Source organism: Danio rerio, chromosome 20 (genome assembly GCF_049306965.1).
Source record: "Danio rerio strain Tuebingen ecotype United States chromosome 20, GRCz12tu, whole genome shotgun sequence".
Taxonomy (NCBI): Eukaryota; Metazoa; Chordata; class Actinopteri; order Cypriniformes; family Danionidae; genus Danio; species Danio rerio.
In genome coordinates, this window is record NC_133195.1 from 21,150,099 (window position 1) to 21,164,192 (window position 14,094).

At 32.8% G+C, this 14,094-nt stretch overlaps 1 long non-coding RNA gene across 3 annotated transcripts; it reads right to left on the reverse strand.

Annotated features, from left to right (window-relative positions):
* On the reverse strand, positions 1–5,114 carry LOC141379550 (uncharacterized). 3 transcript variants are annotated; one of them, XR_012396388.1, is made up of 7 exons: positions 4,220–5,114; positions 3,881–3,940; positions 3,419–3,478; positions 3,130–3,315; positions 2,349–2,463; positions 1,638–1,743; positions 1–666 (listed from the first exon to the last, which is right to left on the reverse strand). It is a non-coding gene; the product is annotated as an uncharacterized lncRNA (long non-coding RNA). The 3 variants fall into 3 exon arrangements; XR_012396390.1 differs by having other exon boundaries at positions 426–666; positions 3,130–3,312; positions 4,220–4,343; XR_012396389.1 differs by lacking the exon at positions 3,881–3,940 and having other exon boundaries at positions 426–666; positions 4,220–4,304.
* Between the last annotated feature and the right edge of the window lie 8,980 nt (positions 5,115–14,094).

The following is a 14,094-nucleotide window of genomic DNA, read 5'->3' on the forward strand; positions in this document are numbered from 1 at the left end:
TGCACTGTAAACGATTTCTTGTTAAATTAACAGTAAGTTACTGGCAACAATTATCCGGTAGCTGCTGTATTTCATAAAACAGTAACATTACTGTAATACTAATTACATTAGTATTAGATTTACTGTAAAATGTAATACATCATTTTACTGTTTTCTTTTTTTACTGTAACACCAATTACAGTAGTGATACACATACTGCAAAACTGAAAACAGTATTTTACTGTACATTTTTATCATGCAGAGCTACGGTATTTTAATGTTACTTTCATTATTACTGTATAGTATTTTACAGTTATTAAATGTTATTTTATTGTATTTAATAGTGCTACTTTATAATGAGCAATGAGCAAAAGAATTTCAAAAATTGCACAAATATTATTTGAACTGTTTAAGAAATACAAGAAAAATTAAGAAACTGAAACTTTAACTTCACAATAAAAGTTTATTGTGTAAACCCTACTGAAACAGTAGCAATTATTCAATATAACAAAGCAACAGAACACTAATGAACAATTGATAATTAAAACCAGTCAACAATTAATGTATCAAAAAGCATTAAAATTTAAAAAACAGGTGAAAATACTGCTACAAGACAGGAAATGATGAAGGCCAAATGATGTTGTGGAAAAGGGACAGTGAAAAAGGGCAGCAGCACATCTGATGATCCTGCAAAAATGACAAGCAAAATCAATCACTGGAGTAAAAGCTAATCATGCCTCAAATTATTTCATTCATTCAGAAACCAAACACCGCACTATTGTTTTATATATATATATAAAACACTGTTTTTTTTTTAATCATTTTTGTTGGCAAAATAGTTTGTTGTCAATTTACAATTACACTAACGTTAATGGGGAAAAGATCCGTCAAGTCAAAACTAGTCATTAACTAGTCTTAACTATAAACTATAAACTAGTCTTCACATAATGTCTGACTCTGTATAGCTTGAAATATCTAATTCCATGATCACACTACTAGTGCTTCCACTGATTTAAGAGGGGTGAACACAGTTCATTCTGACCTTAAGAGGTTACATATTTAAAATAAATAAATAAAATAATCTAATTTAACGTGACTAATGTTAATCAAGTACTTTTAAGCTTTTAACATGTGAAAATTCACTTCTAACTTACAGACAAGATTGCGTTAGAGAACATGAAAGCCGTAGGTGATTTTTTAAAAATAATGCTAATGATGAGTTGCTGACCTTTGGTTCGTATAAAACAAAATAATCACTAAGCATTCATTTTTGGCAAAATCTGCCGAGAGGCACAGCGACACGACAAAATGTGTTAAAGTTGAGCAAAGAACTGTACAGTAGTCAAGCAATATACTTCATGAAATGTTTGTGGTAATATTTTGCGGTCAATTCGTATTACTGTATTTCAATATGCAGTGATGGCATGTCAGTGAGACAAATAAATCTTTAATAGAGTCATTTTGTTCAATTTATTTATTTTTTTTACGAACACCTCTCCAGTGACATTTCCTCAAATTAAATCATCATGACATTACTGTGCACAGCATCAATTTAAATCCCAAATTTTTTAAAACAGTCACTGCTGATTACAAACTAACATTAAAGATAGGCTTACAGAAATCCTGTATGCATGATAATATGAAGATTTATTACTCACTGATGTCGAAGCACTTCGTCAGAGATGTAGACAGGACAGAATATGTGCCATCAAATGAGCTCTTGTGCAGCCTTTGTTGGACATCAAGGTAGTATGTTCACCTACACTGTAAAAAAAACAAAATCTAAATAATCTAAAAAAAAACAATAATTTTATTTATTAAATACTTGCTTAACCATATATAGATGTAAAAGTAACCAAAATAAATAATTTATTAAAATGTGAGGGATACTAAGCATGTTTGGTCTACAGAGAGAAGTAAACGTTTACTTTAAGCATTGATCCTAATGAATCTATTTCTGAACTACATCCAAACTCGCCTCTGAAACAGCATTTTTGAGCATTTAGATCAGGGGTGCTCAACCCTGTTCCTGGAGATCTACCTTTCCGCAGAGCTCACCTGCAACCTTGATCAAGAACACCTGTCTTTATTTACCAAGTGCTCCTTCAGATACTATTTAGTTGGTTAGTTGATGTTTGATCAGGGTTGGAGCTAAACTCTGCAGAAAGGTCGATCTCCAGCAACAGGGTTGAGCACCCCTGTTTAAGACAATGAAAAATAAGACATCTAGATGATATTTTATATTCAATCATTTGTTGTGAAATTTAAATGGCTTCTATTCAGTATATACATAAAATTAGAATAAGAAAAAAAAAATACTCTATGCCAAATAAAATACTTCAGATCTAAATAAAAGCAGGTGTTTTTACCTAAAGGTTCCTTTCCTCCAGGTAGTTTAGCTGCAGATCGCTCCACATCTGTGCTTTATTTGGTTCTTGACTTAAGAGTAACTGTAGTCGCATTCCAGGTCCATCAAAATCTGAGCTAAAAAGACAATATGGCAAAAGACAAGACACATATAAATAAGTCTCAGAATAAAATATTTAAAAGGATAGTTTACTATTCTGCCACCATTACTCCATGTGTTTTTAACCAGTTAGAATTTCTGTTGAACACTAAAGCAGATATTTTGAAGAATGTTAGAAACCTGTAACTATTGACATCCATATTTTAACCAAATTTCTTTAAAAAAATATACAAGTTTGATGTTTAATGGAACAAAAAAAATCTAACTATTTTGAAACAAGTGGAGGATGCCAAAGATGCTCTTATTTTCATTTTTGGGTGAACTGTCCCTTCAACTTATGACATAAAAAAACCAATATTGAACCAAGCTTACAGTTTCCAGGCTGTTTGAAAAAAACAAACACGGCCAGTAAAATTGCTAATAAACACAAAGACTAGTTATAGTAAAAAATCTGTGTCTAATATTTACTCAGCATTTGATAGCCAAATAGCCTAGCCATGGTTGTTTTATTAATTCATTCATTTTCTTTTCGGCTTAGTCCCTTTATTAATCTGGGGTCACCACAGCGGAATGAACCGCCAACTTATAAAGCATTTGTTTTATGCAGCAGATAACCTTCCAGCCCCAACCTATCTCTGGGAAACATCCACACACACTCATACACTGCGGACAGTTTAACTTACCCAATTCACCTGCAACGCATGTCTTTGGACTGTGGGGGAAACCGGAGCACCTGGAGGAAACCCACGCGAACGCAGGGAGAACATGCAAACTCCACACAGAAACGCTAACTGACCCAGCCGAGGCTCGAACCAGCGACCTTCTTGCTGTGAGGCGACAGCATTACCTACTGTGCCACTGTGTCGCTACTGGAAGAAGAAAAAGAGTTTGTACATGAAACTAATCACAACAAATCAGTGAACAAATTGACATTTCAAAATCTAATCAAAATGAGCAAGACATGAACATTACCTTGAACAATCAAGTGAGGAGTGATTGGTAGCATCAGTTTTTCAACATCAATTGCTGTAGCTGCAAAAAAGAAATATAGAGTAAAGATAAGAGTAAAATAAGACTTAACATTTAATAATCTAAATCTATGGTACAACCATACCAATCTGTATGGGGTTAAAATAAATTTGTATACAAATCATTCCCTACACCTGAAAACCAAAAATAAAATGTACAATTAATGATACACTATACAATAAGCTCATTAACCAGTGAGAAATAGACAATTAATATGAATTATGTTAATATTAACATTAACTTAAAAGACATGAACTGAATTTTATTACGTTATCAGCTCAATTTAATAAAACAGTTTAGACTTGTTTCATTGTGAGTTTAGTTTAAATAACTTACAGTTAACGAATCTAACCATAATGATAACTTAACGTTAGTCATAATGACCACATGAAGACCAGAGCTTACCTTAACGTTAGTTAAACGTTTAACTTTTTATGGTGACTTTGCCTTCATCTCAGTGTTGTGCTGAAATAGAAAATGCAGTTAACGTTACACTGAGTAAAAGTTATGTTTTTTTTTTCAGGTAACGTTACTATTGTCAAAAACTCACTCAAGATAAACTCACTGTACGTTATCTAATAGTTACCTCGCAAACACTACAAACACGGTCTGGCGTCGAATAACGTGACATAAGAACCTAACTTACAACTAAAGTAACTTGGTTAATTAAATTACACACACACTACACAGAAATATACACAAAACAAAACTTTAACGGACAGAATTTGACTTTTAAACACTTACCGAGGATGAATTCACTGGAGGAAAAGGCGACAGGTGGATTTCAAATTAGGATAGCCGTTTGCCTGGTGAATGTCGAATCGACTCTGTTCGGTTCAATAAGTCGGCTCCTTAGAACAGTAAAGAGTCGAATCCGCCTAAAACCGATTCCTTTTCGTATATTATTGTAAGACACAACAATGAATCATTACTATATCGTTATACTACTCGGCCACACACATTTATACACATGTTGCTGAATGTGCTAGTAAACACGTGTGATAAAATAATTCCCGAGCAAACAGTTCAATCCGATTCGGTGTCGTTTGAGTCCTGAACCGAACCAGTGCAAACGTGATATTGATTAAATAGTAATATTGTTTTTTTTTTACTTTACCAGCGAAAATATTACATATATCTGACTTTAACAATAAGAATAAGGTTCGCTTGAAGTGTTTTGAGAATTAATTTTTTTTTTTTTCTCCCAGAATTCATTTTACACCAACAAGCAAATAGTAATGGCGGATGAGAAAAGCCAGATAATGTCGTAAATATTGCGTTTTATATGTCACGAAATGAAGTTTTAACAGTTTTTCATGCGAGAATGTAGTTCTTCCAAACTCAAATGTGTGGTTTGTTTATAGATATAATGACTACTTTTAAGTGTGCTTTGCCGATAGGGGAGATTCTGACCTCCAGGGGTTGACGGCGCTTTATCACTCAAGTATCCGGCAAACCTCATGCTTTAATCGGCTTAGACATTATTGAGACATGCCCCTGTCTTCGATGGCTCTATAATGAATGTGTTATAAAATAAAGTTTTAACAGTTTTTCATGCGAGAATGTTGTTGTTTTAAACTCAAGCCTGTGCCTTATTTATAAAGATGATGCATATTTTAAAATGTTGTTTTGAAAATGCGGAGATATGTGACCTCTACGGTGGCCAATATGGGCGCCCAATATTCTTGAATCCGTCTAAAGCAGGTTGGTCACTCTGACATTTAAGCTGACTTTGAAATCATTTTGTGTGTTTAACAGTCTTTAGTTACGTGAATCAATTATTTTTGTTTCAGTTTACGTTTTGGTTTAGCACATAGTTATGTTTATTTAATATTATTTAATATTTCCATGTTACCTTATAAAATGAAGGTGCAGTGCACCCAAAAATGGAAAATCAAGGGACAGTTTAATGCACTGAACATTCTGAAGAAACTGGTTAGGTTATTAACTTCACAAAATAATTTGTCAAAAATAAATAAACATAATAATCATAATATATATAGTGTGTGTGGAGTTGTTCTTGGTCATTTGCAGTACTGTATTTAGATACACAGTAACTGATTTTTCCCAAAATTCATTGTAAAATCTACAGTAGCATACTGTTAACCATGTTCACAGTATAGAAAAGTTGAAAATACATTATTATACTGTGAAAACAACAATTTATACAGTAACACACTGTGCACAGCGTATACAGTAAAAAACTGTTGAGAAATGCAGTATAATACTGTGAAAACAACAGAAATCGTTTACAGTGTGAGTTTTGTTTGTATTGACGCAACAAATGCTTTCAATATTGAGAAATATAATTTCTAAAAATAATAGTAATTTCTAAAAATAATGAGAAAAATAATTTCTAAGAAATCAAGCGACATTTAAGACAAAAGTAATGATGCTTAAAATGTATTTTTTCACAAATCATTTGCTAATTTGCAAAAATAAATAAATGAATAACATTTGGTGATAGTACGACTTTAAAAAGCTTTCTGATCACTGACCTTGAATGGTACTTGAATCACACTGCTAGGCTAAAGAATATGAACAAATACAGTAAAAGTCATATTATCAAACTCCCTGAATTATTACGCCCCCCTGTTTATTGTTTCCACCAATTTCTGTTTAACGACGATAGTTTTTTCAGCACATTTCTAAACATAATGGTAGAAAAATAAAATAGATGACAGTACATAATATTTGACTAGATATTTTTCAAGACACTTCTATACAGCTTAAAGTGACATTTAAAGGCTTAACTAGGTTAATTAGGTTAACTAGGCAGGTAATTAGGCAAGTTATTGTATAATGATGGTTTGTTCTGTAGACTATCGGAAAAAAATATAGCTTAAAGGGGCTAATAATTTTGACCTTAAAATGACATTTTAAAAATTAAAAACTGCTTTCATTCTAGCCGAAATAAACCAAATAAGACTTTCTCCAGAAGAAAAAATATTATCAGACATACTGTGAAAATTTCCTTGCTCTGTTAAACATCATTTGGGAAATATTTTAAAAAGGAGGCTAATAATTTTGACTCCAACTGTACATGATGTGTGTGCAATAGTTCAGTTAAATTCAGCTTTATTTGTATAGCGCTTTTACAATGTAGATTGTGTCAAAGCAGCTTCACATAAATGGTCAAAGTAACTGGATCAGGGTAGTTCAGTTTTTAGTGTTTAAGTTCAGTTCAGTTTAGCTCAGTTCAGTGTGGTTTGAAATCATTACTGAGAGTCCAAACACTGAAGAGCTAATTCATCGATGCGTAGATTTACAGATCCTGAAACATGCAAGCCAGTGGCGACAGCGGCAAGGGAAAAAAAACTTGACCAATAGGAGAGTGAAGAAAATCATCTCGTCGCTGGTCTTAGGTCCAATCAGTGACTCCGCATAATCTGAGGACCTCGGGATGAGTAGCCCCAGGTGTAAATGGAGAATAAAGAGAATAATTAGCAAAGCTGCTGTTCATAGTGTATATAAACAAGATGTAGAAACTTGCGTGGAAACCCACTAAGTGATGCATTGAGTGTATGCTTTACTATACAGATAGGTCTTTAATCTAGTTTTGAACTGAGAGACTGTGTCTGACCCTCAGACATTATCAGGAAGGCTATACCAAAGTTTAGGAGCCATAAAGCTGAAGGCAATAGTGACCCTATACCTTATGTGGGAGTTGAACAAGATATTCTATTGTAAAGGTGATCTAATTGAAAATGTAAACAAAAAGTCATTTCTCAGATGAGTCAGTATTACTGTAAATGCTCATCTTGATGACTGTGCTTGATACGTCATGGAGTTTTTCCTTCTTTTTCAGTGTCATCAGCCTTGATGACGTTCTGCTCTAGCTCTGAACAATGTCAGCTTGTTACTGTGTCAACAGAGCTGCCTTCATTAAGCGCAGAAGAAAGGAATCTTTATTCAATTATAGTGGGAGGGTTTGTCTTTTGCTGACTGGCTTCCCCACCACCAGTTATGAGCTAACACATAGAGTGTGAATACTGCAACAAGCTTAAATATCCAATGTGTGCACAAGCAAGTCTGCTTTGTGCTTTTGCAAACAAGTACTGTTTATATAAAAAATGCTTTGCTGTCAGCACATTTAGCTCCATTTCTTCCCTTATATAGTGCCTTGTCGCTTATGGGTTGGTGGAAAGGCTTGTGGAAACATTTGCAAGTCTTAGTTTCATTTTCACTTTTTATTTTAGTACCAGCTGAGTGAAAAGCCTTCATTTAGAGAGATCTGTTTTTTTAGGGGTTTTCCCTCAAATTGATAGGCTGAAGTGTTTCAAATGTCTCTGGACCACAACACCAGTCATAAGTCTTTGTTTTAGTTTTTAGTTGAAATACATTTGACAGTTTTCTTGTTATTGATGTTTTTTTTATCATGGTATACGGTATTATTATAAAACTGACCTAAGCTGCAATAAAAGGTTCAAACTATTGCTTTAATGTTAATACATGTTTAGAGTAAACTAATGTTTTAAACTAATTAAATTGCAAAAGCGGGATAAAGTATAGCAGGTAACACTAAAGGTATAATAAAGGTAATATACAGTTGAAGTCAGAATTATTAGCCCCCCTTTGATTTTTTTCTTTTTTTAAATGTTTCCAAAATTATGTTTAACAGAGCAAGGAAATTTTCACAGTATGTCTGTTAATATTTTTTCTTCTGGAGATTTTTTTGTTTTATTTCAGCTAGAATAAAAGCAGTTTTAATTTTTTTCTAACATTTTAAGGTCAAAATTATTAGCCCCTTTAAGCTATTTTTTTCCTGATAGCCTAAAGAACAAACCATCGTCATAAAATAACTTGCCTAATTACCCTTACCTGCCTAGTTAACCTAATTAACCTAGTTAAGTCTTTAAATGTCACTTTAAGCTGTATAGAAGTGTTTTGAAAAAATATCTAGTCAAATATTATTTACTGTCATCATGGTGAAGATAAATAAATAAGTTATTAGAGATGAGTTACTAAAACTATTATGTTTAGAAATGAGAAAAATGTTCTCTCTGAGGAAAAATAAACGGGGCGCTAATAATTGAGGGGGCTAATAATTCTGACTTCTTGTATGTCTAAACACCATTCAAAGGTTGAATAAATAAACTTTCCATTGGTAAATGATTTGTTATAGGACAATATTCTAAATGAAAATCTAAATGCAGAGAATTCAACTTTAAAGTTGATTAAATTTTAGTTTAAAGTTTTTAGTGACGCATATGATAAAAAGTAACTTTTGTATGGAAGCCCATTCCTATGGAAGCCCGCTCCCGCCACTGAATAATAAAAATATATTTTTTTAAATATTTAAAAAAATAATAATAATATATTTTTTTAAATTATAAAGTCAGAATTCTGAGTTATTAAGTCGCAATTCGGAGTTACAAAGTCAGAATTCCGAGTTATTAAGTCAGAATTCTGACTTTAAAATTCATATATATATATATATATATATATATATATATATATATATATATATATATATATATATATATATAAACTCTTTATTTTTTTATCATTCAGTGGCGGGAACGGGCTTCCATACTTTTAATATATTTACAGTTATAAATTTACAAAATATCTTTGTGAAAAACTATACTTTTGACCCATACAATATATTTTTTGACACAATGAGACAATTAACACTATTACAGTAAGGGTCATACTGCATACTGTCATTTAGATGAAATATCAGTTGGTCACAGTATGAATGTTTTCATTATTGTGATTGAAAATAAGGATTATTTCACCAAGTTTTAATTTTGAAACGCTTCTGAAGTTAAAGTATGTGCACAGTGTCATCTATGAATGTGAAAATGTCAGAATAATTTGACAATTTTTGTTATTTTGACCTATTGTCATTTTCTGCTCTAAATAGATTTTTATTAAATATGTTTAGAGCTAAAAAGATTGAATAAAAATAACATTTTATTTTAAACCCAGGAGAAATGTCATCGGTTTGAGACCAAAGGAAAAAATGTAAGAGAAAATAGTTGGGGTTTTTAACTTTAATTTTTTTTTAAAGCTTTGCTCTCCTTCAGGTACAAATAAGCACAGTTATTGCTGCATTTAATCCCTTATGTGGTATTTACTAAAACATTTTTTTTGTCTAAAAATGAATATGAATTTGGTTATTTTGGCCTTTTGTCATTGTATGGCCTAAATGACAACATTTTATTTAAAAGAAAGAAAGAAAGAAAGAAAGAAAGAAAGAAAGAACCCTTTTTAAATTGGCATATTTATTGTATCTCTCCTATGATTCCCCAGAAAAGCTTGTAAAAACAACCAACACAGTTGTTTACAAATCAGCACATGTGGTGCAGCTCAATGAGGTTTATGCACAGACTTTTAATTTCAGCCAGCAGGCCTCATCACCTGATAGATATTCGATATTAAGTGGGGGTTGTCTCAGAATGGACAAAAACTGCATTAAATTTCATTTTCCCCTGCCATGCCTATAACATATGACAATTTTAGCGCTTTGGGTTTTAGAAAAGCACATTTTAAATAAAATGTATTATTATTAGTTTATCTCGTTTTACGCTTGAACAACTAAATAAATGCTTCAGTCTATTGTGATTACATTACAGCACCAAAGCTGTAAAAGAAACCTTATGAAATTGAAAATAGTCACATTAAGCTTTCATCAGAAGTTTATCATTAGCTGAAAAAAGCTGTACATAAAGCCCATTTCTTCCATTATATGGCACTTTACTGTTTATCATTTCCTGGAAACGCATATGGAAGCACTTTCGAGTTTCAGTTTCGTTTTCACTTTTAATTTTAGTCTCGTGTCAGCTGAATGTCAAGCCTTCATTCAGAGTGGTGCTGTTGGTACACTTTAGGGGTTTTCCCCGACAGTGAGCACAGTCATTACAGTTTAGTTGATGCTATACTGCCATCTTCAGAGCATTTGGCAAGCTGCTAATTTTCAGGTTTGGATTTAGGAGTGTTTTAGTCTTGAAGTGTCCTTTATTGTGCCTCCATGAACAGGGCAGAGAAACACTGATTTAGTTAAAATCCGGTGAGTAATAACATATGCTGGATAAGTTGGTGGTTCATTTTGCTGTGGCTACCCCAGATTAATTAAGGGACTAAGCCGAAAAGAAAATGAATAAATAAATGTTTATGAAGACTGCAGAGTGATGCATAAAAATGACTGAATAATTGTTTATATAGTTTGTGATGTATGTTAAAGTGTGCCCTCTAAAAGTAGAAGTGGCCCCTGTGTGGTAACCCTACCCGTCAAAGTGACGTCACTACCTCCATTTTTGTGCATTGTGTTTGACATTGCATCGCCGAGTGATGCAATCTTAGCTTGCATCATAAAGGCTGCATCCAGATACTATTGGAGATGTCACAACTCTGTTCTCCACTACATAGCGCCATCTTGCAACTCAATAATGTAGTAACATGTAAGTTAGTGACTGCGTTTTGCATCTATTTAAGAACAAAAATAGTTTCTGCAAGCTTTGTGTTTAATTATTAGAGCTCATAACAATGATTTGTGTCTAGAGGTTTAGTTTTGTGGCAAGTGTCCGTCTAATAAGATATACATCCAGCTGGTTTTATTTACAAGACAGTAACGGCAGGTTTTATTGTGCCAAAACAGCCAGTTGGATGTACATTGTCATTTAATGAATTGTTTGCTTTCTTTTTGTCCAGACTAGACCTAAGAACTATGATTGCTTTATAGGTACAGAAAAGGGTTAGTAGGCCTATCTAGGTCACAGACTTCAATTCTATTGAAAATCTGTAATAAAACCTGGAGGAGAAATCAGATGTTCTCCACATGGTTTGGCAGAGGTAAAGCACTGAAGTATTTACTAAAGAATGTACAAAAAATTTACAAATATGGCTATTATCTATTGTATTGAAATGAAGATTTTTTTTTTTGTATTCATTTTGTATTCTGCATTTTGTGCATTGCATTATCACCCCAAAATAAAAGTTCTGTCATCATTTACTCACTTGTTCCAAATCAGCTTTAGTTTTTTTTATTCAGTTGAACACAAAACTAAGATATACTAAATAATTTTGTAATCCAGTAAGCATTGATTTCCATATTTTTTCTACTATGAATGTTTGAATATAAAGTATTCCTATGAATATAAAGTATTCCAACATTTTTTCAGAATATCTTCTTTTGTGTTCGACAAAACAAAAAAATCTAACTTTTTTAGAAAAAGTCAAGGTGAGTAAATGATCTCAGAATTTTTATTTTTGGGTGAACTATCCCTTAAAGTTATTCAGGTTATTAAAACAAGAAGTTTAACAAAGTTATTTTTATTATTTCAAAAATTGTCAACTGAGCCACTTTTTGACACTAAAAATTTTGACAAATATGTGGTGGTTAGCACTGTCGCTTCACAGCAACAAGGTCGCTGGTTCAAGTCCTGACTGGGCCAGTTGGCCCAGAGTTTGCATGTACACCTGTGTTGGCGTGGGTTTCTGCTTGGTGTTTCAGTTTCCCCCACAGTCCAAAGACATACGCTATAAGTGAATTGGGTGAACAATTGGGCCGTAGTTTATGAGTATGTGTGAACGAGTGTGTATGGGTGTTTCCCAGTAAAAACATAAGCTGAAATACCTTATGATTCATTCTGCTGTGGCGAACCCTGATAAATATAAGCCGAAGCAAAATGAATGAATATACTTTGACACATCATTTTGGCTGTTTGTTAACATTAAACTGCGTTTTGGGGCCTGAAAATGGGTCTTAAAATGCAAATAAAAGACAGAATGTTCCTGTTTGGGTGGATTTAGGACATCCTGAATTTCATACAGGCCATGTTATAATGTCAAAGGTTTAATTCTAAGGGAATGCTTGTATAGTAGAATTACAGTGATATTCTTTAAACTCATGGTGGATGAAAACATCTGCCAAGTGAATGATGTAAATAACCAAGTGGACCATGTGTTAACACCTGCTTTTACCCAACACAAGAATTATATTTTCTCTTTAAAGCAATGGAACTGGCAGGGAATTCTTGCAGAGATGCATCTGACTATTTGATGGTGTGAAAATATTCCTAACAATTTAAGGTTCTAAAATCAGTCCCTAAACATTCTCATTAAGTTTTATAACAATATTTCTGAATGTTTTTGACTGTTCAAAACTTCCCGTTTTAACTACACTTGAGAAATTATATCTGTCAATGATATTGTTTGATTCACAAGTGTTTTTCGTTTATTTGTGGATGTGTATTGCATTATATGTCGATCTATGCTGTGTTGACTTTTGATGTTAAAAATTTTAACTCTACAGTTTAATAAAGTGACTTTTATTGACATTTTAGTAGTTTTAATTAATCATACGATAAATAAGAAACAATATAAATAAGTCTGTAAAAGAACAGAAAATGTACTGGCAGTTTATTACAAGGTTTTTGAACCATCATTTATAACCCAGACAAAATATGTTTGTTTGTTTGTTTGTTTACACTTTATTGTCCTCAATGAGGAAATTTGTCTAGGACTCTAGGCCCACATTCTCATACACTGAACAAAAAACTCACAACATATCAATATATCACTTTAAACTATTCTGTACAAGGTTTAAAAGTTGTTAGAAGAAAGATACCATAATGCAATTAAAAACATAAATAAAACAAACGATAAACGGGGAAAAAATCAATCACAAAATACAGAAAACCTCTAATTTACAGAGATTTTTTTACAGTGTATGTATTCATGTTTGGATTATGAAAACGCTAATCAAATGTTTTCATAATGTTTCACTCTTGTTATATTAATGTTCTCAGAACGTTATTAGAAGATTCCATTCACATTATATGAAGTAGTTTATTCTACAACATTATGAGAAGATCCATACCCAACAACTGAGCTCCTAAAGCCCTTCCAGAATGTTGTTCCAAGAATGCTTTTCTATCAATGTATGTTCCAGATACAGTATTTTAATAACGCTGCATGCTAACATTTACATAGCTTTTAAGGAATTTTACTAAATGTTCTGAGAGTGTTCCCTGTTAGCGGGGCTATAACCCTGGCCATCCTTGATGCTAAAACATGAAATACAACATTCACGTATCTATAATGACACTGAAAAATGCTTTTGTTTCCTATAATGTTCCTAAAACTTTCCTTTGTTTGAAAGATAAAGGCTTTTGTCATTGGCCCTCACAACAGTAAACCCTTTGAACCCTGAAAATGCCACAGGTAATCCTGTCGACCCACTCCGGCTGTTTGTCCACTGCATTCCTCTCCACCGGTCTCCATCATGATGTGCTCAGCCAGGAATCTTTTGTTCCAGTAATTTGTAAACACATCCAGAGAATTCACCCAGTGTGTCATCCACTGTCCCAGGCTATAGGGAATCATTTCTCTTGTTTCCTAAAAGCTGAAAACTTTGAAAATCCAAACAGTAGAGCATTTTAAATGAAACCGTGATCCTTGGTGACTCATAAAATGTAGCTGAACAGGCCTTTAGAGTAAACAAATATATACAGGTAACTAAATGAATACCTTTGGCTCCTTATGGATTATACATTGAGGTCTTATAAAGTGAAATGATTGGTCTGTGCGAGAAAATTTTTAATTATGCATGACTGTCTTGAACACGCTCAAAACATTTACTGAGTCTTTTGATCAAAGGTAATAATAAATAT